Below are 25387 nucleotides of genomic sequence, written 5' to 3'. Positions count from 1 at the left end.
TTATAAATCTGATACAAGCTCGAATTGATTGCACAGAACATGTGGTGCAGTGACTGCAAATGTAGCCTAGATTCAGTTAGTACAAATCAAAGTGAAATGTGTATTGATTGTTGTCTGGAATTTGGAGAGAACCACTTCGTCGTTGATATTCCTGATTTTGTTTCTCCATACTTACATTGGTTAGAAGAGGATGGCATGAAAGCCATTTTTGTTGGCAAGTATCTGAAAAGTCTGGTATACCTTCTGGATGCCTACCTAATAAAAGTATCATTGTCTCTCTCACTCACAATATCTGGATTATTTGGTAAATATTTAGGAATTAATTTTGAGCTTTTGATCCATAGGATTGTCTTGGCTGTGTCATTATTTATGTGAATTTATTCGTACAGGGAAGCGCTGCGTTTTTTAAATTAAACCCAGTATTGAGCTGATTTTCTTTGTTTTTCCAATTGGTAAATTCCTCCCTGTGGTTTGTAGACTTTTTCTGCCAATTTTCTCCCCTCTGAAGGCATTGTCGTCTTGCTGGTTGTGGTTCCATGAGTACCAGCTGCTACTCGTACTTTCCTGAAATGACAATTTTTCATGAGCTTTAAAAAAGTGTTGGCAAGGTATTCGACTGCAGGGGCATCACATCTAAACACCACCATCTTTCCAGCTAATGGCCATATATGCACTTTCAGTAGCGATTGTTGGAAAACAAATTAGGAGAGGCAATTGGGGCTGACTTCCCCCCCCCCCCCCCCACCCCACCCTGTCCCGTCCCTGAACTCAGCAACACTGCGACCCATTATAAGTTTCCCAACTGCTGCCTTGGCTGAGGCGAGCTATCTCAGCACAGTTTGGGGATCGACCATTATTTGCAGGTCTGTATGTCTCAGCTTCTCGCTGGATAAATATATTGAGATATCAGAAGAGTTAATGCTCATATACTTTACTATAGTGAAAGCAGTTCAGATTCTGCTTAATAGTTGAACAAGTATGGGAGTACACATTCTCGCAAATGTTAAGCAAATAGTCAATTGTTTCATTCCTGCACAACCTGTTCCCAGTGCTACCTATGTTCGGAAGGTAAAAGTTAAAAATCATTTCAAACAAACCATAATAAACCATTGTTTGGTTTTTAATATTTAATTCATTTTTAAAAAAAAAAGAGAATTTTCTTGTGACTACATTTATTCTACTGATAAATTTAGTATTTCCTGAAGTTTTCAATATCCAGCAGCTTATATTCTTTGTAATAATTTGACTAACAAGCCACTTAAGTTGATGAATGTGAATTATTTTATTTGAACAAAAAAAGGCCGTTGTGCCCATCAGCTTTGCTGCTTCTACAATTTTCAATGTATCCTTTCATGAGCTACTCCAAATACTTCCTAATCCTCAATGGTATTCGAGTAAAATCGTGAAATATTTATCAAACCCCCGTCCCAATTATTCAACCCCGGTTTTCCGCCTTTCATTACATGTCTTGGTCCCAACAGCACAGGCACTATGTGCTTCATGTCTATCCGTGTAATGCCCAATTCTGCAGACTCGTTCCATATTCTGTCTTCAGAATATTTGTGTCACCATCTTTTATAATTTGATTTACTGTTTGAAATGTACATGAAATTGAATCATCACCAGAGTCAAATGAAATGGATCACACCCAAATTAATGAGGTGTTTGTACCTGCTTTTCAGAATTTGGCCCCTGATGATAGCCTGAGACTAATTATCTTTTTAAGTGCTAGAAATTCAATCTGCAATTAATGGATTCACACAATCATTTTAATTGATGTTGAAGATGGTGCTGGAACTCTGTTAAATGGCTTCTTTGTCTGACTTTCACTGTGCATAATCTTTGTGGGTTATAACCTTTTTTTTAAGTACTAAAATACATGATTTCCCAGTCATTGTTCTGTCCTTCATTTAGTTAGCGTAGTTTCTGCTGTCAAAATATGCTTACCCAGTTTAACCCAGTCTGAATGGTATTCAGAATAATTGCTTTATTTCTGGTGTAATCTGTTATATTATAAATGATAAATTGCCCAACCAATAAATTTGCTATAGAAACATAGAAAATAAGTGCAGGAGTAGGCCATTTGGCCCTTCGAGCCTGCACCGCCATTCAATAAGATCACGGCTGATCATTCCCTCAGTACCCTTTCCTGCTTTCTCTCCATACCCCTTGATCCCCTTAGCTGTAAGGGCCATGTCTAACTCACTCTTGAATATATCCAATGAACTGGCATCAACAACTCTCTGCGGCAGGGAATTCCACAGGTTAACAACTCTCGAAGTGAAGAAGTTTCTCCTCATCTCAGTCCTAAATGACCTACCCCTTATCCTAAGACTCTGTCCCCTGGTTCTGGACTTCCCCAACATCGGGAACATTCTTCCCGCATCTAACCTGTCCAGTCCCGTCAGAATCTTATACGTTTCTATGAGATCCCCTCTCATCCTTCTAAACTCCAGTGTATAAAGGCCCAGTTGATCCAGTCTCTCCTCATATGACAGTCCAGCCATCCCTGGAATCAGTCTGGTGAACCTTTGCTGCACACCCTCAATAGCAAGAACGTCCTTCCTCAGATTAGGAGACCAAAACCTAACACAATATTTTAGGTAAGACCTCCCTGCTCCTATACTCAAATCCCCTAGCTATGAAGGCCAACATACCATTTTCTGCCTGCTGTACCTGCATGCCAACTTTCAATGACTGATGAACCATGACACCCAGGTCTCATTGCACCTCCTCTTTCTAATCTGCCATCATTCAGATAATCTGCCTTCATATTTTTGCCCCCAAAATGGATAACCTTACATTTATTCACATTATAAAGCATCTGCCATGCATTTGCCCACTCGCCTAACCTGTCCAAGTCACCCTGCAGCCTCTTGGCGTCCTCCTCACAGCTCACACCGCCACCCAGTTCAGTGTCATCTGCAAACTTGGCGATACTACACTCTGTTCCTTCATCTAAATCGTTAATGTATATTGTAAAGAGCTGGGGTCCCAGCACTGAGCCCTGCGGCACTCCACTAGTCACTGCCTGCCATTCTGAAAAGGACCCGTTGATCTTGACTCTCTGCTTCCTGTGTGCTAACCAGTTTTCTATCCACGTCAGTACATTACCCCCAATACCATGTGCTTTGATTTTGCACACCAATCTCTTGTGTGGAACCTTGTCAAAAGCCTTTTGAAAGTCCAAATACACCACATCTACTGGTTCTCCCTTTTCCACTCTGCTAGTTACATCCTCAAATAATAGTGTTGTTCTTATGAAAAAGACCAATGCATCTGTTTAGTAATGGTGGTGTTTAGATGCTTTGAAGGGTGAATGTTTAATACAGGGCAAAGCACTTTTGCTAGATGAATCTCATAGTTTAGTTCTCTTTCTCTCTTCGCTCGTCTCATTTCACAAAAGCAGTGACCCTCTAGTTGTAGTCATAGTCAATGTCTTCACTGAGACGTACGAAAGCATGGGCCTTGCACTAAACATCCATAAGACAAAGGTCCTCCACCAACCTGACCCCGCCACGCAGCACTGCTCCCAGTCATCAAGATCCACAGCACGGCCCTGAAAAACGTGGACCACTTTCCAAACCGTGGGAGCTTATTCTCAGCAAGGGCAGACATCGACCATGAGGTTCAATACCGCCTCCAGTGCGCCAGCGCAACCTTCGGCCGCCTGAGGAAGTTTTCGAAGATCAAGCCCTCAAATCTGGCACCAAGCTCATGGTCTACAGGGCTGCAGTGATATTTGCCCTCCTGTATGGCTCAGACATGGACCATATACAGTAGACACCTCAAATCCCTGGAGAAATACCACCAACGATGTCTCCAAGATCCTGCAAATCCCCTGGGAGGACCGATGCACCAACGTCAGTGTCCTCGATCAGGCCAACATCCCCAGCATCGAAGAACTGACCACACTCGACCAGCTCCGTTGGGCGGGCCACATTGTTCGCATGCCTGACACAAGATTCCCAAAGCAAACGCTCCACTCTGAGCTCCTACATGACAAGAGAGCCCCAAGTGGGCAGAGAAAATGTTTCAAGGACACCCTCAAAGCCTCCTTGATAAAATGCAACATCCGCAACGACACCTGGGAGTCCCTGGCCAAAGACCACCCTACGTGAAGGAAGAGCATCCGGGAGGGCGCTGAGCACCTTGAGTCTCGTCGCCGATAGCATGCAGAAAGCAAGCGCAGGCAGCGGAAGGAGCGTGTGGTGAGCCAGACTCCCCACCCGCCCTTTCCTTCAATAATTGTCTGTCCCTCCTGTGACAAGACTGTGGTTCCCATATTGGACTGTTCAGTCACTTAAGGACTCACTTTTGGAGTGGAAGCAAATCTTCCTCGATTTTGAGGGACTGCCTATGATGATGATGTAGGGTATGATGGGCAACAGCAGCCCTTTAATAATTCACACAAGCGGCTATGTCTTCTGTAGTGGTTCAGATGTTGTACATTAGTGGCCTGTTCATCCTTGGAAGGCAATGTAATCATGTCTTTGTTGGTGTCCACACATGCACTTTCCAGCAAGGCCTGTGTGATTACGGTCAGGAGTGAGAATACACTTTGATTTTAAATCAATTTAGAAATCATCATCAAGGATTTCTCCTTTTTTTAAAATAAATATATTGTGGAACCGGTGCAATAGGATGAATTAGGCAAAGTACATTTTCTTGATCTAATGCTAACTCCAGTGATGAGCACTCTAGTATGTTGGAATGGGGATTATTTTGTAAAGATTAAAAAAAAATGCCATTAATGGCTCAGTGGTAAATGTGGAGCAGAAAAGTTCCACATTTGATCTCTAGCCTTTGCTGAATTAGCTTGTTTTGCCGAGAAGGCGGTAAGGGTGCAAACACACAGGTTACCTGCAAGCACCCATGGAACAGTGTCCAGCTTGAGTCAGAAGAGGCAGGGAAACCGAGTTTGGGACATTCTACGAATCATGAGTGAACCCAATACTTTTGGTCCGATATGAATGAAATTGGTCTGAAATGCAATTCTGGAAGGAATGTCTAAATTATCTCGGCTTCCTTTCAAGTGATGCATTCTAGAATGATTCATCATGTGCACCTTTTTTTTTTAATTTAAAAAATAGTTTGAGGAGCTAGCATAGTTTGCCTCAAGAATAAAAATCTGTTTCTGACCCAACAAAAACTGGAACTTTCATAGGTTGGAAACTAAGGCCCCAAGTTTCCACACGCGGCGGAAAAGGCGCACCTCAGAGCTGGGCGCCTGTTTTTCGCGCCGAAAACGGTGCCTGAAAAAAAATGCGGTATTCTCGAGCTCCTTGGAGCTTGATGTCTGCTTGGCGCGGCGCACGGGGCGGAGCCTACCACTCGTGCCGATTTTGTAAGTAGGAGGGGGCGGGTACAATTTAAATGAGGCTTCCTGGTGCCGGCAACCCTGCGCGTGCGCGTTGGAGCGTTCGCGCACGCGCAGTCTGAAGTAAACATTGGCACTCGGCCATTTTTAAAAGTGCTGCAGAAAAAGTGAAGATTTGTTTCTTGGACCCCTGCAAAGGCTTGTATTTTAATTTTCTTGATATTTCTGTGTGTGAGGGAGTGCTTTTAGCAGCACTGCTGAATAAATCACCTGCTGAAATCAGTGAGTTCAGCTTTTTACTGCTAAACTTGCAGAACCGGTGCCTGCAAATTAAGGACTGTGTTTGGAGAAATAAAAGTGCCAATTCAACTTTGCAATGGATCAACTTTCACCAAGAACAAAGAATTTCTTGCATGAGGAAGCAAACCATTGCATAATATGTGGTGCACCCATTCTGCAAATTTAAATATAAAGATGTCGATGTGGCTGCCTCCCCCTGTCCAAATGGCCTCAGTCAGTCCCCCTCACAGCTCAAAGGCTGTTGCTGCTCCCGACCAGCCACTGACGCTGCTGCAATCCCATGGCCGAATGGCCTCAAGTCCGTCCGGGTGCTGCATCTTCGCGGTGAATGAAGGCCTGCCTCAAGCACTGCAGCTCAGCTCGAAGGCTGCTTGCTGCCTGCCCCTGCCGTCGAGAGACACTGACGCCACACCCCTGCCTCAAGCACTGCAGCTCAGCTCGAAGGCTGCTGCTGCTGCTCCCGACCAGCCACTGACGCCGCTGCAATCCCATGGCTGAATGGCCTCGCGTCCGCTCCTGATTCTTCGGCTCCTGGCCAGCCACTGACGCCGCTGAAATCCCATGGCCGAATGGCCTCAAGTCTGTCCGGATGCTGCATCTTCGCGGGGAATGAAGGCCTGCCTCAAGCACTGCAGCTCAGCTCGAAGGCTGCTTGCTGCCTGCTCCTGCCGTCGAGAGACACTGACGCCACACCGCTGCCTGAAAGGCCTGCCTGAAGCACTTTCAAACAGGTAGGAACATGGTTTATTTAATCTTTTCTTTGCTTATAAATTTTTATTCAGGTTGGATTTATTTGTATAAGTATAACTAAGGATTGATTGTAGAATTTAATGACTTCCCTTCCTCCCCCTTCCCCCCCCCCCCCCCCCCACCTCGTTACCGACGCCTAATTTGTAATCTGCGCCTGATTTTTTAAAGTGTAGACAAGGTTTTTTCAAGCGTACAAAAATCTTCACTTGCTCCATTCTAAGTTAGTTTGGAGTACGTTTTCACTGTGGAAACTTTCAAATCAGGCATCGGTGGCCGGACCCGCCCTCTTCTGGAAAAAAAAATTCTGTTCCAAAGTGAAACTGTTCTACCTGACTAGAACTGCAGAAAACTAAATTTCTAAGGTACTCCGTTCTACACCAGTTGCTCCTAAAAATCAGGAGCAAATCATGTGGAAACTTGGGGCCTAAAGGTTTAAGTGTTTGCCATTCATAAACATTGATGCTTGACTTTGTCAGCTATTTGTGTACTTTATTTGAAGTAAAATCTGTTCTGGTTACCGAGCAACTAACCAATCTTTGTTTTCTGCTGGCGGGGAACTGACTGGATGAAAACCTAGAATACACTTTATTGCATGAATGAAAGTTCCATCCAAGGGAGGAATAAATCAACTCTGTCTCGATATGACTTATAGGGCTGGATTTTCGAGGGGTTTGTGACCTGGGCGAATTGCAAAAACTAATTTTTTGGGGCTCTAATTGAGGTGCACAACATTTTGCGTCTGGGTGGAACTTTTGGCAGTGGTTTTACGGCAGTTTTAGCGCGCCGACATAAAGCAGTCGCAACGCTGGAGTTATTGCTAACGATCTTCACCGTTTACCGAAAGTTGCACGCTCTGGCGGTAACGGTAACCCAGCGGTAACATGTTTTTATCGCTGCGATTATCGCCCGGAAAGGGGCGAAATCGTTAAAACCTGAAAATCCAGCCCATCCATAGAATCATCGAAACTTATGGCCCATCACCTAACGCGCATCAATTGCTAAATCCACATAAGTGAGAAAATACTTTTTGTTTACCTTGCTGAGAGGAGGAGATGATGAACGTTGGTTCCCGGTTATCCTGGTTTATCATGATCTGGCTTATCATGATCTGGCTTATCATGATCTGGCTTGACGATCCCAATGTGGGTGTAGAGGTTTTTTGAGACAAAATGAGAAACCTCCATATTCAGTACATAAACCGTAATTTACAGATTAAAAACTGTTCCGTCATCATCATAGGCAGTCCCTTGGAATCGAGGTGGACTTGCATCCACTCTTAACATGAGTTCTTTGGTGTCTGAACTGTCCGATACAAAAACCACAGACTCTGTCACAGGTGGGGCAGATAGTCGTTGAGGGTGGGACAGGTTTGCCGCACGCTCTTTCCGCTGCCTGCGCTTGTTTTCTGCATGCTCTCGGCGATGAGACTCGAGGTGCTCAGTGCCTTCCCGGATGCACTTCCTCCACTTCGGGTGGTCTCTGGCCAAGGACTCCCAGGTGTCGGTGGGGATGCTGCACTATCAGGGAGGTTTTGAGGGTATCCTTGTAACGTTTCCTCTGCTCACCTTTGGCTTGTTTGCCGTGAAGGAGTTCCGAGTAGAGCGCTTGCTTTGGGAGTCTTGTGTCAGGCATGCGAACAGTGTGGCCCGCCCAATGGAGCTGATCAAGATATTCCCTTTATGGAGCTTTTTGGACAACAACTCAGTTTGTTCTCTGTCCGATGTTCTGCTCTTATCTTCAGTTCTTCTGCTGTGTTGGTTTCTGCTGTGCTGGTCAGGTCTGTCTGATTTCTGGTCTAGATTTTTTCCGACTTTGTGACCGGGTTTTCGCCACGATTTGACCCTTTGAAAACAAAAATCCAGTCGGCAGGATCTTCGGGCACCTTTTTATGGCGGCACTTCCACGCACCGCCGGGGGGGGGAAGTGGGACGACGTGCACAGTGTGGATTGTGTTACCGTCATGCTTTCAGCGCTCTCTGCTACGCCCAAATACCGACGGGTCAACCCTGCCAGCAGCGGTAAGTATGAAGACCTGCAAAAAAGGTAAGTTAAAGTTTTTAAATTATTTTTCTGCGATTTTTGCAGGAAAGGGTTTTGTGAATGTTTTTTGCCATTTTTTTGTTCTCCCCTGCCAAGGCGCCTCTCGCAGCGCTACCAGCCTCGGACTAAAGTTGTCGAAACTTGCGGTTTGCGCCGCGAATCCTCGTGCAATGCTGATTTTACTAACGTAAAGGCCGAAATTTAGGCCTAAAAATGGTAGCACCGTGAAAACGGTAATTGTGACGTAAACCTAACGTTTTTGCCGACAGCCGAACATCTAGCCCTATAACTTTTGAGTTATTGCACCCTTTAACCCCTATTACAGGCTGGGTTGAGCCGTTTGTGTAAGTTAGTTAAGGTTGAAGTAGAGTTGTTTTCCCCCCCAGCTCTTGCAATACAATCAGTGGTCCTGTGATTACATCTGCGCCTATCTTTAACTGTTCTGCAGATTCTTAATGCTGATCGTTTACTTTAGATGAAAGCAACACATGCTTATCTTTTACACACAATGATGTTGTGCACATGGACATTGTTCTACAATTCAGCAGTTGAAGTATTTAGAGAAACATTTAACTTGGTTAAGTCACCATATTTCAGTGATTTTCTTTATATTTCAATGGTGTAAAAATTGTTACTTTATCCTGTTTCAACACTAATCAGTTGTGGTTGTCCTTTTTAGGGGTCCTGCAAGTAAGGCTCTCTTGACTTGGCTTTGGCCTTATCCTAATGGGGGGGGTGGATACTGAAAACAGGTTTCTGAGAAACCAGCTTGATTTTTGTGAACCCTACTGTGTGACCGCTGTATTCAACTGTGGGAAAAATACTTAAAAAAAAAAAAAATGTCTTTGTCGCCATTCAAATTTCAAATCAAAGTAAGACTGAATGTTGCTTGTATCTATGCTTGCTAGTGGATTTCTACTTAAAGCCATTGACGAGCAGGTGCTCATGTGATGAATACGTAATTTCACGTATAAAGTTTGCAACACAAAATTAGTCCAAGTTGGTGTCGTTATGAAGAACCTCAAGGGCTTTGAGTTTCCAAAGTAACACTCTTTGATGCAAACATTAAATTTAAACTTGTGCAACCCGCTGTGTTTTCCCTCGCTTCTACAAATTTTATTTAGCCCCAATTCATAGTTTATAGCTTGAGATAGATGGTCTGCCATTTTATTTATCCATTTATTGAAGAGATCCAGGCAGTGCAAGGTGGCTATTACTGGATTCAGTCAACGACACGAGGTTTATTGTTTTCTTTGGGCATGCTGCTACTCCAAATTTGTGCATGTAGTCATAGTTCAGTGTATAGGAACCAGAGACTTGCTTGAGAAATTGTACCTGTGTGCTATATATGAGCAAAAGTATCTAGCAGGTGAAATAGTAATGGTATCATCAAACTGATGCTATTGTTTCTGATAAACATTAATTGTTTTATGTAATCGTGTCATCCAGGATAATCTAATCACCTGTAATTGCTGCGGTGGACTTGGCTCTAGATTCATCTGGAAGGCAAGTTCATAAATAAATCTCGAATCTGATGTCTTTGAAAGTGTCACAATTATTTCAAGTTTTTTTTTCATCTGTTCCAAAAGCAGTATTGAAAATTGGAATCATTGGGCTTTATGAAAAGATAATTGAGTTTAAATAGTAGTGGGGAATGGTTGTACAATGAATTATGACACTGCCGCCTTAGTTTAGAGATGAGCTTAAATCCATCGGATTTTGAGGTTAAAAACTTCTTTGTTCTTGGATTTAAGGGAGTAACTTTGGGGAGTCTTGGCCTCCTCCTCCTTAGTTATGTGATTTTGTGTAAAACTGTCCAATACTTAGCATTAATTAGCATTGTATTACTATTCCTCAGAGGGGCTGAGTGGCTGGAGTGAATAATGTAAAGGTTACATTGGTACAGTCGTTGGGCATTCTAAGGATTAATGTACATTGTTATGATAGTGTAGCAAATGGAAGCTTGATTCCATTGTATTTGATTTGCGAGTGCTGTGCTGACATGGGTGCATGGGTAGAAAGAACTCCATTTCCTGGCTCTGCCATCTTTCATTTTGATAAAGATTTGCATTTACATTGTGCATTTTGTCAGAAATATCTAAGTGCGTCACATGGGATGATTTACTTTGAAATGCAATGACTGTTGTTATGTAGGTAAATTTGGCTCCTGCTCACAGACCACAAGATCCCACAAATAGCAGTAAGCTGAATAAATTTATTTGTGTTGGTGCTTGAGGATAGACCAGGATACTTGGAGAACTCTCTTTGAATAGTGGCATTAGATTGTTAATATTCACCTGAACCATTGGAACAGACAAAATGGTGCCTTGTTTTAATGTCTCAGCGGAAAGACATTGATTCCAATAAAGCAATGCTGTACTAAGCATTGGGGTAGTTCTGGAGTCAGACTTGATCCCATAACTCGGGCAAGAGTTTTACCAAATGACCCAAGCTGATCTCGTGTATGACTTTCTAGATTATGAGGACAATTTGAAAGTTGGATAAAATTTTTCTTTAATTAGATTGTTTCTTGTTACAATTATTAATTTGAATCTGCAACCCATTTGAGATAACTAGATAATAGGGTATTTATTCTGTTGTGTTGCAAATTTATAAATGTGCGCATCAAAAAAACATTTTGCGATTGAATCTAGTGAAGACCATTTTAATTGGGTAATGGGGATAGCAGGGAACAAAGAAGTTTGATTAAATAAGCAGTGTTTGAATACATTATGCCCTATTTGGAAGTTCCAACCACTCTTGTGCTGAACATTAACCTGTGCTGCATCAGCTATAGGTCTTGTTTTCTCGATGTGGTCCTCAATAACTTGGAACTTGTTTCTCGATCGATTTCTGATTCAACAGGAAGTGGTAAGATATTGCCTTGGGGTGAGAAAATCTCAAAAGTCGTACCAAAACTGGACCAAGCGATTAGTGTCCTCGATTGCATTGAAGTTTTATTTGTTTGTAACAGTCAATTTAGGATGTCCTTGACATTAAAAATATTGCGACATTAATTATTTTTACTTCAATTTAAATGTTGTGTGAGTTAGATCTTTGGTATATTTTTGGCAGAAAGAAATTGTATAGTTTCAATAATCTTTTGCACCATATTTTTGTGCAAGACATAGATATGCTCCATTTAATCGACAAGAAAAAAAATTCCCATCTGTGCAGTTCCTAACATCTGTCAATGCTTGCAGAGTCTCACCCCTTCCATAAATTTTTTGTCATTGGACAACAGCAACTAATAGATCAATAACATGCACTGCTGAAAATGGGGTGGGGAGACTGAAATCTGATGAACTGGAACTTCACTAACTTTCTGTTTGTTTTATGCTCTCTAATCTTGGATTTATGAGCCCATGGCCTCACGGCAGTTTAGTAATTCACTTTCTTGGCACCAGCTGTCACAACTGTAATGCAGTGAGGCTAAAATGAAATGCAGATTTTCAATTAGATCAGCGATTTGGTGAAGTCAAATTTACAAGTCCATAAAGTTAAAGGGATCTTGTGACGATGATGCCCTTTGATACCAGTATACAAATGTTGTAAGAGAGCTTTACTTTGATCTGTTACTGTTACTGGATTGCTGTTTGTGGGTGTTACCATACATTGATTAACAGTAAAGGTATATAAAGAAAATGAGTGTGGGATTTTTGTCATAGTAGATTTAACGTTTGTGGCTCAAACTTGCCTCGGATTTCAATGCAACACGCTTTTTCAAGGTAGCCTGCAGTCTCCCGGATAAAAATAAGATACCATCTCTTCAATAGATTTATATTCAAAGTGCAGTGTTCCCTTCAGTATATATTTTTTATGAATCTGAAATTGCCTGAGGTAATGCAAGCACCGGTCATAAAATTCAAATAAATATTATTTTAGGAGTGCAGTGTTGTTTTTAAAAAAATGGTCATAGTACTTTAGGTGCACACTGTAGCACCAGTCGACTATGCTACAAATATTTAGTTTTGGCTCTCCACCCCTTCATTTGATTGGTAGCAATGAATCTTCATTTGATTGGTAGGAATGAATCTTCATATGAACAGCATAAATTTTAATTTGTATTATTTGGTCAATTTATTTGTTGCGAAGGGGACAATGGCCAGTGTTGGGTCTAGGGGAGGAATACTTTTCAACAGCTGCAGTAAAGTACCCTCTGATTTGGCTCTATGTGTTAATTTTGTGTGTGAATTTTTCTATTCCCCACATTGAAATACATAGGGGAAGAATATGTGTACTTTGGTATGCTGAATAAATACTTGACTTTTTACTTTTTAACTTTTCATTTTTAATTCTACAGTACTCTAGACTCCTTTTTAAAAATGGGGTATGATTTGCTTGCAAACAATGTATGTGAGCACAAAATACAATTTTAAAACACAAGAAATCTGACATAACTTTGACACATGATCCAGTCTTATTTCTGCTGTTAAATATTTAGGTGTTTGGAATTATTAATCACCTCGGTTGGTTTAATATAATTGATGCATCTAGGAAATTGTAAATTATGTTTTTTGTTTTAAGTATAATAAAATAATTGTTTTTATTACATTGGTCAGTATTACAAATGTTAGCTTTAAAAGCCACACAATAATCTGTAGAGGGGAAAACACTGGAGGGAACATCCATTACCGGAAAGTTTGTCTGCAGAAGAAAAACTCATCACACAAAAGGATAATTGTAGTTCATTCCTCCTTCATTTAGATGCAGATCACCGCTCCCCTGTTGTAAATGTACCACGCAACATTTGTTTTCTTTCAAGCACAATTTTTAATATTTTCTATGAAACTACTGTACAAAATACAAAACTATGAAGGGCGTAGCGTAAACTAGGATAATCTTATGAATGGTTATTGTGCTAATTGAATGTGAGGCCTTGAGATTTTTGTGTCAGGAAACCAAACCAGACCTTTAAATCTAGTCTGTTGGTACTGTTCAGTGAGGACTCTGTAATGGTAATAAATAATGAGTAATTCTGAGTGTGGAGAGCTAATTTAATCCTTTTAGGAAGTTTAATGATTATGTATTCAGTTAGAATGCACAAGTGTATTGCAGTGTATGCCTGATTGAAATGGAGGTAATGAAATGTATGTGTTCATTTTCAACTTGGCTTCCCCCTGTTTGCTATCTTTTTTTAACCCTTTCCAGTCCGGTATGTCCCTTTTTTACCTGGTCATTTTAGGGAATGCTTGTGTGACTAATTGGGAAATCCATCTTGCTTTGAATCAAAACCTCCTGTACTTTTAATATCTGTTGAGATGTAGTTGGTCACTCTAAGTTTTGTTTACTGCAACAACTGGTTGAGTTAAAACATACATTTTGTCACCAGATAGTATCCATGGCCTTTTATACTTTTGAAGGAAAGGATTATTTGTGTGCAAGTACATTTGGATTGTACATCAAATACCATCATCATCATCATAGGCAGTCCCTCAGAGTCGAGGAAGACTTGCTTCCACTCTTGGCATGAGTTCTTAGGTGGCTGTACAGTCCAATACGAGAACCACAGTCTCTGTCACAGGTGGGACAGATAGTCGTTGAGGGAAAGAGTGGGCAGGGAGCCTGGTTAGCCGCACGCTCCTTCCGCTGCCTGCGCTTGATTTCTGCATGCTCTCGGCGACGATACTCGAGGAGCTCAGTGCCCTCTCGGATGCACTTCCTCCACTTGGGTCGGTCTATGGCCAGGGACTCCCAGGTGTCAGTGGGGATATCGCACTTTATCAGGGAGGCTTTCAGGGTGTCCTTGTAACGGTTCCTCTGCCTGCCTTTGGCTCGTTTGCTGTGGCAAATATAACCCACTTAAAACAGTTCGCTTGCTTTGTCCTGAAAACAATTTAAGGTGAAGAGCTTGGTAACGTGTGCAATTGGACTTTGTGTCCACCATCTCTTGAAGTGCAGGGAAGCAGCATTTTAATTTGCTAAGCTTTGTTGAACTGTGGAAGACACCTTTTTTAGATTTCATGTTTTTCAGGTTGAATTTCAAAAGATAGGACAGGTGTATCTTGGGCAATGTGTTTCCAGTTTATTCGTTCTTAGTTTATCAAGATAGAAGCTTAAGGCAGGAGGTTTTGCGGTCTAAATGTTTCATAGTATGAATGCTGGCCCAGGTTCAGCATTATGGAGTGTTCACCAAATATCCTGTGTCTTATTAATTGTTTATCTTACTAGGCACAAATTAAATCATCTTTAATCAAGTGCAAGCTGCTGTAGTGCTTTTTTTCTACTGTATACTTTAAAAAAATTATTTTTAATTAATCTGATTTGCAAGTTTCTTTTTAAAGCCAAAGTCACTAGTCTAATAGTATTTATGTATCCTCCGGGTCTTGGGGAGCAAAGGAGAGGAGGGCCTGTGCCAATTTAGGTAACTAATTGCAGTAACGAGGGTTTCCTGTTTGACCCCTGGGCGTTGCTACATTGTGTGTATAAAGTCTCTGAAGGAGCAAAAGGCTTGCTTGCATGAGTGGTCTTTGGTGCTTCGTATGAGAACAATATCTGATGAAGTGCTAAAAATGTAGCTACCTGATAAAGATGTGATGTCGAATGACTCATAGAAACTTACAGCACAGAGGGAGGCCATTCAGCCCATTGTGCCAATACTGGCTGTTTGAAAGAGCAGTTGGGCTTAGTCCCACATCCCTGTTTTTGCCCTTAACCCTGTAATTTGCTCAATCTGGTCAAATTAAAACAATTTGTTACTGGATTTAAATCCCTAAATGTGTTGCTAAGTTGGCAACGATTAGCCAAAGGTGCTTGTGATAGTGGCAGGAACGATTTGAGAGATAAAAGGGATGATGGGCCAACTCGATGGTAATGGCAGAAGTTAGAAAAAGATTAGTTTAGATGGGGTGTGAATGACAGGATAATTACCAGCTGCCATGGCAAACACAGAAGAAAAAATACATAAGAGCAAAATATGGGCAGAGGTTACCAGATGTCTATGCCTGGCAGGGGTCACTTGATCCACGTTGAGGTGTAAGAACCCTGTCTAAATTGCCCTCCTTAACCATGGGCAACTGTAGCACCCTTGCCACCTCCGCTGCTCACTCCGCACCAACTGGGGATTAGACTTGTTACTCCGCGGGACTGTACACCACAGCCACTTACTGGATGAGCCAGCAGGCAGGCACGTGTTATAACTTTAATAACAAACCAAGTAATTGTGAGAATTTATAACCTGTGGATTTGGCAAATTAGATCAGTGATTAGGATTAAATGGTCTTACAGGAGAAAAAAGCTCAACAGCTAGATATTAAAAAAAAAAAAAAAAAAATTTCACACCCAGGCAAAGTCAATGTTTAATTGGTACAAACTTCCGTGAAGTAGAATGCATCTCTTTTGGGGAAAAATGGATTTTAAAACTAGTTGTAAACAAAAGTCCCATATACAACCAAAAAGCCAAGCTGGAATTGCTGAGTAAGGAATTAAAGTATATTAAAATAATATACAGATGTAGCCATTGGCAATTGGAAGAAAGAAAACATTCCTTAAAGGCATGCCTATTAAAAACTGCTGCAAATTATAATGTTCAGGAGTTTGAAATCCGATTAGTTACTATCAGATTTATTTTTCCCTGGAAGAAACAAACTGCCCATTGATGAAGTAAATGGTTGCATCTCAGCCGTCCTCTCATCTGTTAAATCCATGGCACTGTTCACTGAAACAACTCATGAAAGGAAAATACCTTAAGCCAAAAGATTTACTGTGAAGATTTGCAGCATTGGGATTTAATAAGAGAACCATTATTGCCAGAATTTAGCTCGTCTACTTTTAGGATATTGTTTAAGCTTACAACTGGTCTATTTGTAGTTGGTCACCACCACACCGTGCGTTGTGATGTGCATTGCTCACACTGTTTCCTGGACTCGTTGGTCACTTATCATGTGGTAAAGCTCAATAAGCAGAGTCTTGCCAGTTAAATCTTGGGGCTAGCTGTTCACCTTTTCTTTAAGTCCCGAATCTTTCTAAGTTGTCCAGAAGAAAAGCCGCTCTGTAAATGGAGTGTTGTTGAGTGCCTACCCAAGTTAAATGATAGCAAGTTGATACTGGATTTTATTTTTCTCTCCGTTGTTTCAGTCACAGTCATGTTTGCAGGACCTCTCTGTTGACCCCTGTGTTCACCATTTCAAAGGAGTGGATGAGCTGGATTGATGCTGGGAAGGGGGTGTGTTTACTCCATGTCATTGATGTCAGTAGGATCAGTCTCTTTAGTCCCTGTTTTTTGCAGGACTTTATACAGACTCTGCCAAGCTTAAAACAAAAAAACAACTATATCTTGCATTTATATAGTACCTTTAACACAGTTTAAAAATAAAAAGTCCCCAGGACAGTTATCAAACAAAATTTGACACCGAGACACAGAGAAATTAGGACAGGTGACACTTAGTCAAAGAGATAGGGTTTAAGGAGCGTCTTAAAGGAGGCGAGAGAGATAGAGGCTTAGAGAATTCCAGAGTTTAAAACCCAGGCTGCTGAAGGCACGGCCGCCAATGGTGGAGCGATTAAAATCAGGGATGCGCAAGAGGCCAGAATTGTGTTAGCCGAGGCTCAGTTGGTAGCATTCTTTGGGCCCAAGTTTCCACATGATTTGCGCCTGATTTTTAGGAGCAACTGGTGGAGAACGGACTATCTTAGAAATCGCAATTCTCCACATTTTTTTTTCTGCAGTTCTAGTCAGGTAGAATAGTTCTACTTTGAAACAGAATTTTTTCTTCAAAAGGGGGCGTGTCCGGCCACTGACGCCTGATTTGAAAGTTTCCACAGTGAAAACGTACTCCAAACTAAAGTAGAATGGAGCAAGTGAAGATTTTTGTAGAACTGAAAAAACCTGTTCTACACATTATAAAATCAGGCGCAGGTTACAAATTAGGCGTCCAGAACGAGGTGGGGGGGGGGGAAGGGAACTCATTAAATTCTACAATAAATCCTTATTTATACTTCTACAAATATTATACAAATAAATCCAACCTAAATAAACATTTATAAGCAAAGAAAAGATTAAATAAACCATCTTCCTACCTGTGTGAAAGTGCTTCAGGCATGGAGAATTTTGCAGTCAGCCTGAGGCGCCCGTTCTTCCTGGGGGGGGGGAGGGGAGAGGAGGCGCCCTTTCTTTCCCGCAGGGGGGGGGGGGGGAGGAGAGGGAGAGAGGAGGCGCCTGTTCTTTCCCGCGGGGGGGGGAAGAAGAGAAAGGCACCCGTTCTTTCCCGCGCGGGGGGGAAGAGGGAAGAGGGGCGCCTGTTCTGCCCGCGGGGGGGGGGAGGGGAGAGGAGGCGCCCGTTCTTCCCGTGAGGGGGGGGGGAGGAGGAGAGGAGGCGCCTGTTCTTTCCCGCGGGAGGGGAGGGGAGAGAAGGCACCCGTTCTTCCCGCTGGGGGGGGGGGAGAAGAGACAGTGAGAAGGCTGCAAGTGCTAATGTGCTTTTATTAAAAAAAATGTTCAAAAATTAAACAGCTACAATCAACTACAAAAATGGCCGAGTGCCAATGTTTTTTTCACACTGAGCATGCACGAACACTCCAACGCGCGCGCGAACACTCCAACGCGCACGCGCAGCGTTGCTGGCAGGAAAAAACTAATTGAAATAGTACCCGCCCCCTCCCACTTACAAAATTGGCGCGAGTGTAGGCTCCGCCCCCCTGGGCGCTGCGCCAGGCAAACAAGGAGCTGCAGAACGCTCCAGAATCGCGATTTTTTTTTTTAGGCACGAAAAACGGGCGCCCAGCTCTGAGGGGCGCCCATTTTTTATCGGGCGCCCAGCTCGGAGGGGCGCTCATTTTTTATCGTGTGGAAACTTGGGCCCTTTGAGTCTGAAAGTTGTGGGCTCAAGTCCCACTCCAGAAACTTAAACAGAACAAATCTAGGCTGACACTCCAGTGCAGTACTGAGGGAATGCTGCACGGAGATCCCATCTTTCGGATGAGACATTAAACCGAGGTCCTGTTCTGCCCCCTCAGGTGGACACAAAAGATGCCACGGCAATATTTCGAGCCTTGGCCAAATTTATCCCTCAGTCAACATAACAAAAGCAAATTATCTGGTTATTATCACATTGCTGTTTGTGGGAGCTTGCTGTATGCAAATTGGCCGCCCACATTACAACAGTGACTATACTCCAAAAGTGCTTCTTTGGCTTTAGGACATTGAGGTCGTGAAAGGCGCTACATAAAATGCAAGTCTTTTTGCTTTTAGAATTGGAGGAGCACAGCTATCTGAGGGTTGTAGGCCTGTAGGAGGTTATGGAGATGAGGAGGGGCGAGGCCATGGAAGGAAAACAGGGATGAAAATGTTAAAATTGAGGCATTGCCAGACCAGGAGCCAATGTGTGTCAGTGAGCACTGGGGTGATGGGTGATCGGAACTTGGTGCGAGTTAGGATACGGGCTGCCAAGTTTTGGATGAGTTCAAGTTTATGAAGGGCGGGGGGGGGGAAAGATGGGAGGCCGGTATGGCTAGCCATGGTTTGAATACTTACATTAAGAAATTCTGAACATTGCTAGAGTTCACTCAGCACTGTCCCAACAAAATTCAAGTGCGGTAACACCTTGAAGTCATTTCCATATTAATGAACTCCCTCTTGGCAATCTTGCACCTTCAGCACTCCTGCTTAAAAGAAAAGAACAGAAAGTCCATTGTGGCTTTCCTGCCAGCCAAATGAATTTCCTGCCAGTCCAATCACATTGAATTGGATAATGCAAGTTTCTCCAGGGCTCATGAATAACATTGAAGGGTAATGGTTGAGAACCCCAATAGAATGGTGTGAATGTCATGACATACTGTGGAGCATGGGCAAGTACAGCAGGAGAGGCGGTAAGGAGTGGCGAGGTCGGGGCGCAGGAGCAGCGAGAGATTGTAGAGCGACGTGACCGGGGTCCAGGAGAGGCTCAAGTTCGGGACCCAGAAGAGGCGAGGGCCCAGGGGCAGCATGGGCCAGCCCACGCTGTGATTGTGTGCGCACTAGGTCCGTGCAGCAGAGCTGGTCTCCAGTCGTCTTGGTTAATCCTTGCCACTGGACCAAGACCAAGCTCTGTCAAGCTCGTGTGGTGGCTGGTGTGCAACGGTCACCACAGGTTTAAAAAAATCCACGCACAGGCATCTTCCACCCTTCAGGATGTATTTCAGGACCTGGAATATCAGGTCCTTCATTGAAATACCTGTGAACTCATCCCAATTTGGTGTGGAAGGAAGTCATCCTCGATACGAGGGACCGCCCAAGAAGAGTTCAGTGTTACTGAAATCTCTTCTGAGGATGAGTGCTTTCACACCATTGTGACAACTGCTCCCAGTACTCCCTGACTAAGATTGTGATTCTGTTTTTTTTTAAATTTTTCGTTGCCAATCTTTCCAATTATTTGTCAAATCACAAACGCCAGAGGTCACCTTGCACACATCAAGGATCACTCTGCGCCAATGCTCTTAGCCAAAAGGCCTAGAGCCACTGCACCGTTCCTGGAAGTACTGCAATACCAGGTTCGTGCCATGGAGGTGGATGGGTCAGGCCCCCCACACACCTCCGTGGAGGTGGATTGGTCAATCCACCCCACCCACCTCCTATTTCCAAAAAGCATAGGAGAACCACCTTCCTGATCCAGGGAGAACCACCTTCCTGATCCAGGGAGAACCACTTTGGGGTCATGGTTACTCCCCTGTCAGGTCAGTTACGCATGATCTTAGCCAAAAGGCCGAGATCCTGTTACTAAGCACCTCACTCTAATGTGAAGAACTTAACAGCTATGCAAGACCCTCATTGCATCTACCTGTATTATAACATGCATTCTATTAAACCACATCAAAGTGTGTGTAAACATGCACAACATTAATAGATTTGATGACCATCTGCAACATTATTTGTTGCTATTTGTCAACCCTGCATATATAATGTACCAGCTTTCTAAGCTAAATGTTTGTTGTATGTGGTTGGTTATTACATATTAGTTTAATTGTTTCCTTGGGATTAATCACACTCCATGCTGCTATTGGTCAGTGACTCGGTTTACACTGGGCCCAAAAAAATCAGTAATCTGTTTAATTTGTGTCAATATTTTGTTTGAGTATAAATCTGAAACTACTTTAAAGTAATATATGTGCTATGGCTCCATGTGAGTGTAATTTCCATCTGCATGAGCTGCCTATTACACACATTGTTCTATTTGGCATTGTTGTGTGATGCGGTATTGGCCTGTAATTTGCAGTGCTTTAGCGACTAAGTGCTTTACAGCCAATGAAGTACTTTTGGAGTGTCGTCACTGTTGTAATGTAGGAAACGCGGTAGCCAATTTCCGCACAGCAATGTGATAAATATTGGCCAGGACACCGGGGATAATTCCCTTGCTCCTCTTCGAAATGGTGCCATAGGATCTTGTGCATCAACCCGAGAGGACAGACAGGGCCTCAGTTTAACGTCTCATCTGAAACACGGCACCTCTGACAGTGCAGTACTCTCTCAATACTGGCGCTAGAGTGTCGACCTAGATTGTATGCTAAAGTCTCTGGAGTGGGATTTGAACCCACACCCATCTGACTCTGAGGTGACTCTGCTACCAACTGAGCCGTCATCATTGGACGTCATCATCATCCAGGTCAGTGATTGGAGCGTGGGCAGGTACAGCAGGAGTGGCGTGGTCGGGGCGAAGGAGCGGCGCGTGATCGTGGAGCGACGTGATCGGGGCTTAGGAAAGGTATGAGTTTGGGTCCCAGAAGGCGCGAGGGCCCAGGGGCAGTATGGGCGAGCCCACACTGCAATATGTATGCACACTAGGTCCGTGCAGCAGAGCTGGTCTTCAGCTGTCTTGGTTAATCCTTGCCACTGGACCAAGACCTAGCTTGGTCAGCCCATGTGGTGGCTGGTGTGCAATGGCCACCACATGTTTAAAAAAAAAAAAAAAAATCCACACACTGGCATCTTCCACCCTTTGATATTTAGTTCGGGACCTGGAATATTAGGTCCTTCATTGAAACACTTGTGAACTTTTTGGCATGGAAGCAAGTCATCTTCGATTCAAGACACTACCGATGATGATGATGAACTGACATTTCAATGTTGCAAGCATGCCCGGGATGGCACACTGACATATGAGGAGAGACTGGATCGACTGGCCTGTATTCACTGCAGTTTAGAAGGATGAGAGGGGATCTCAGAGAAACATATAAAATTCCGACGGGACTGGACAGGTTAGATGCAGGAAGAATGTTCCCGATGTTGGGGAAGTCCAGAACCAGGGGACATAGTCTAAGGATAAGGGGTAAGCCATTTAGGACCGAGATGAGGAGAAAATTTTTCACTGAGTTGTTAACCTGCGGAATTCCCTACCGCAGAGAGTTGTTGATGCCAATTCATTGGATATATTCAAGAGGGAGTTAGATATGGTCCTTACGGCTAAAGGGATCAAGGGATATGGAGAGAAAGCAGGAAAGGGGTACTGAGGTGAATGATCAGCCTTGATCTTATTGAATGGTGGTGCAGGCTCGAAGGGCCGAATAGCCTACTTCTGCACCTGTTTTCTATGTTTCTAAAACCGGGAACACAAAAAAAGGTTTAGCACTTAAACAGATCATTATATTGTGCCTTGATTTTTTTTTAACTGTAACCGTAATCTTTGAAGCTGATAAATTGTCTGGCAAGTCCAGGAAGACTGATAATGGGGCTTTCTTGGGACAAAGTTTCAGAGATAATTATGTTCTTAGATTGTGCTTGACTCAATAAAAATGTGTTGTGAAAGGATAGAGGATAGACTGTTTCCTGACCTCAAACCCACAGCCCTGCTGAAGTTCCATTATAATCTTCACATATAGGGCCCAAATTTGGCCAGGAGTTGCTCTGTTTTTTTTTGGAGCAACTCTATTTTTCTGGAGTATCTTAAAAATCCCCATTCTGCACATTTAATTTGTGCCAGTGTAAGTGAGTTAGTTAGGATTTTTTTTAGTTTTGTTTTTCAAAAAGAGGGGGTGTTACCAGCCACCTATGCCTGTTTTGGTCATTGAAGCCAGTTTGGACAGCTAATAGTTGCTCCAAACTAACTTAGGCCAGCATTTGTGGCCACGCAGAAAACCCTTGCGGAGAGTTAAGAAATCAACGCAGGTAGCCAGAGATTTTGGGGGGGGGGGCGCGCGGAGGGAGGGAGAAGAAAGGGAAGCAGAGAGGACCTTGCAAAGCACTAAACACCTTCACAACAACATTCAAGAAACATAAAAACAATCAATAATAAATTTAAAAAAAAAATAAAGCTCGAGTCCTACCCTCATAACTCGGCCCGGGAAGTCAGCGGGCCTGCCGGTGCGAGAGGCCACTCTATTGGGGATAGGTGCAGGTGGGTGGGACGCCCGGGCGGGAGAGAGCACGCAGATAACTGGCCACACACAACACACAGCAGGCTGGGCTCGCAGAACACGGAGGCTGCAGGAGTCAATTCCGAGGGACTGGTGGACTTCTCCTTCCGAGGGACTGGTGGACTTCTACCTCTGAGTGACTGCTGACACCCCTCCTTGATCAAAACTCTCCTCCTCCTCCTCCCCCTCTTTTCCCCCCCCCCCCCCCCGCCCCGGCCAATCAAAACTCTCTTCACTAAACAAAGCACAACCATCAATAAATAAAAATAAAGTCCTATCTCAGCCCGGAAGTCAGCCTGCCGGTGTGTGAGGCCACTCGGCCAGGGATAGGTGTGTGGGACACTCTCCATGACGTGCAGCAACCCGGCGCGCATTGTGAGGCCACTTGGCCTGGGATAGGGGCGGGACATCAGGTCCCACGCTGCAGAGGAGCTACTGCGCATGTGTGAGACCTCCAGTGCGCATGTGTTGACCTGCCGGCACTCGAGCGCAGGGCCCTAGCTCCACCCCCTAATTGAATTGCCGCGCCAAGCACACGGGCAGTCGCCAGAGTGGGGAGAATACGGGAATATCTTTTCGATGCCGTCTTGAGCGTAGGAAGTCGGCGCGCCTCACGTGAGTGCGCTGAAAAAAACGGAGGGCCAAATTTGGGCCCATAAAGTGTACAGGAATATGTAAGTTAGCCAAGCCCAAGTAAATGCACATACTAAACCAACACTGCTAAAGTTCCATTTACCAAGATGCTAATTACTTTTCATGTTCTTGTAAACTGAAAATCAGTGATGTATGGGTTTACAAATGACGAACGTTAATTTCCTATTGATTCTCCTCTCTCATTCTTGACCTGTTGAGACTCTCTTATTGTGCTTTCTATTAAGGATTTATTTGCATGAAGGCAACATACAAGACTGTGTGACACTTTGCTGCTTTAACATTGTTTTCCTTGCAAATGCAACATAAATGCAGAGAAATTCCCAAACACGAACTATTTTTAACGTAATCAGATAAAGTGGCATTGAAATGTAATTTTTGCTTTTCTGGTGGCTGCAGTAATGTCTCAACTTGATGCATTACATTAATTCACTTGTACTTGTTCAATGAGTGATCGATTTGTCTTTTGTCTGCTGAAAAACCAATGCAGAATCAAAGCTACTGCACTGTCCATGCCCACAGTCCTTCGGCAGAATAATTGAGATATGAAGCTTTGTTGTGGTTCTTCCATTTAGACTTATTGGGTTGATGGAGTATGTTGAGGTGCAGCTGTGGCAGCTCTTGTATTCCTGGAATCGATATAGAGATCTACAATAAGTGCTGACAGCTCTTGTCTGTTGCTCCTAGCTATGATCTTGTGAAGGATTGACAGCCTGGCTGCATCTCTGCACATTTGTCGAGGCCAGATTATGGCATCAACTGAGCCACTGTCAATCAATTCTGCATTGTTGTACAGAGTCCAAGGGGAAGCACAGCTTGGCAAAACAAGGTTATAATATTTAATTACTGGGCTTTGTAGGTTGATAAGACTGCCAGAGCTGACAAGTGGGGCAGCAGGATCAAGAATGTGTTCACAGTATTTGGGAATTTAAAAATTATGTTCTCCCCATTTACCCTAGGTTCTCCTTCCATAGCTCAGCCTGATTTTATATTCAAGAAATGTTTGACTGGGAGAGAAAAGGAAAATTAATACATGTTTAAACCAGCTAAGGTTGATATGGGACTATTAACATAGCCCGGAATCAGCGGCGAAGCAAAGGTGTTCACCGCTGGCCCCGAAGAAAGCTGCCCACAAAGATCTTGCAATCTCTGTGGTGAGAAGTTGGCCTTTTTTGACCTGCAAGTGATGTCCGTGTAATATAATGGGCAATCCCCAGAGGACTCTGCTGTGAGGTCAACAAGCTGTCTAAGCAGCCAATCACAATGCAGAATTCTCAGTCAGGGAAGCAGGAAATTAAAAGCTGTTTTTATCCCAACTTTAAAAAAATGTTAGAGAGCAAAACAAAGATTAGTGCTGTCACATGGGAATAAGGTAAACCTGAAATAAATATGAACAAACTTAAAAAAATATAAGTTTCTGAAAAACAGTCCACAAAATTAAAATGAGTTTGACAGTCAATATGCTGTTAACACTCCAGTAACACCTAATCCAGCAAGGCCTAACGTTTAATGGGGTATTTAATGGCGATATTACTGCAGAAAAGCCCAAGTTTTTGTCGATTGCACTGCTGGCTATAGGGATTGGCGGGGGCACACATCGCAAACTATGTTGGAGCAGTGTATGACTGACCGCAACTTCAGGATTTCTGCGTTTAGATATGCATGCGCTACATCCTGAAGTTATGGTTAGCTTCAAAGAGGTAATAACAACGTATGCTGTCGGTGTCACACTTTTCTTGTCTTGCAACACAAGACATAAGACATAAGAATTAGGAACAGGAGTAGGCCATCTAGCCCCTCGAGCCTGCTCCGCCATTCAATAAGATCATGGCTGATCTGGCCGTGGACTCAGCTCCACTTACCCGACCCCTCCCCGTAACCCTTAATTCCCTTATTGGTTAAAAATCTATCTGTGACTTGAATACATTCAATGAGCTAGCCTCAACTGCTTCCTTGGGCAGAGAATTCCACATATTCACAACCCGCTGGGAGAAGAAATTCCTT

At 43.3% G+C, this 25387-nt stretch overlaps 1 protein-coding gene and 1 pseudogene across 6 annotated transcripts in view; one reads left to right on the top strand and one right to left on the bottom strand.

Annotated features, from left to right (window-relative positions):
- The window catches only part of clasp1a (cytoplasmic linker associated protein 1a), a 426315-nt gene that overhangs the window by 103201 nt on the left and 297727 nt on the right, over window positions 1–25387 (top strand). The window lies entirely within an intron of this gene.
- LOC139260611 (U2 spliceosomal RNA) lies at window positions 19840–20100 on the bottom strand (annotated as a pseudogene).

This window comes from Pristiophorus japonicus, chromosome 3, assembly GCF_044704955.1.
Source record: "Pristiophorus japonicus isolate sPriJap1 chromosome 3, sPriJap1.hap1, whole genome shotgun sequence".
Classification (NCBI taxonomy): Eukaryota; Metazoa; Chordata; class Chondrichthyes; family Pristiophoridae; genus Pristiophorus; species Pristiophorus japonicus.
This window is presented reverse-complemented; position numbering and strand designations above follow the sequence as displayed.